Below are 627 nucleotides of genomic sequence, written 5' to 3'. Positions count from 1 at the left end.
CCCCCGCACCCTTGATTCCCCTACTCAACCGCCGCCGCCGACCCCCCGCACCCCGCGCACCGTCTTATAAAAAAAATTAGTATCAAACAGCTTTTTAAATGCTACTGTCTTATAAAAAAAATATTACTGTTATTATTTAAACAAGTTTGAACATATTTAAACATAAATAAGTATCAAACAGCTTTTTAAATGCTAAAAATAATTTGTGGAGCCTAGGAGTCGAACCCAGGACCTCCTGGTGTGAGAACTAGCTGCTAACCAGTCGAGCTAGTAGAGTGGGCTTGACATAGATAGGTTCTGGTACTACATAACCTTTTGGCTCGAGTTGAAATAAAAAAAATACTAATAGCGCACCACGGTGAGGTGCGCCATTAGTATGGACATGCTAATGCCGCACCACGGTGAGGTGCGCCATTAGTATTGTGGCCCCCCTTCGCCCGATCCCCCCTTCGCCCGATCCCCCTTCGCCCGATCCCCCTTGCCAGTTCTCTCCCTCTCGATCCACCGCCGCCGCCGCCGCTGCCCTCGCCCTCGCCCTCGTCCTCGCCCTCTCCCTCCCTCGCCCTCTCCTCGCTGCCCGGACGCTGCCCCGCCGCCCCGACGCCGCCTCGACCCCGCCCCGACGCC

Source organism: Triticum dicoccoides, chromosome 4B (assembly GCF_002162155.2).
Source record: "Triticum dicoccoides isolate Atlit2015 ecotype Zavitan chromosome 4B, WEW_v2.0, whole genome shotgun sequence".
NCBI lineage: Eukaryota > Viridiplantae > Streptophyta > Magnoliopsida > Poales > Poaceae > Triticum > Triticum dicoccoides.
Note: the sequence above shows the minus strand (reverse complement) of the source record.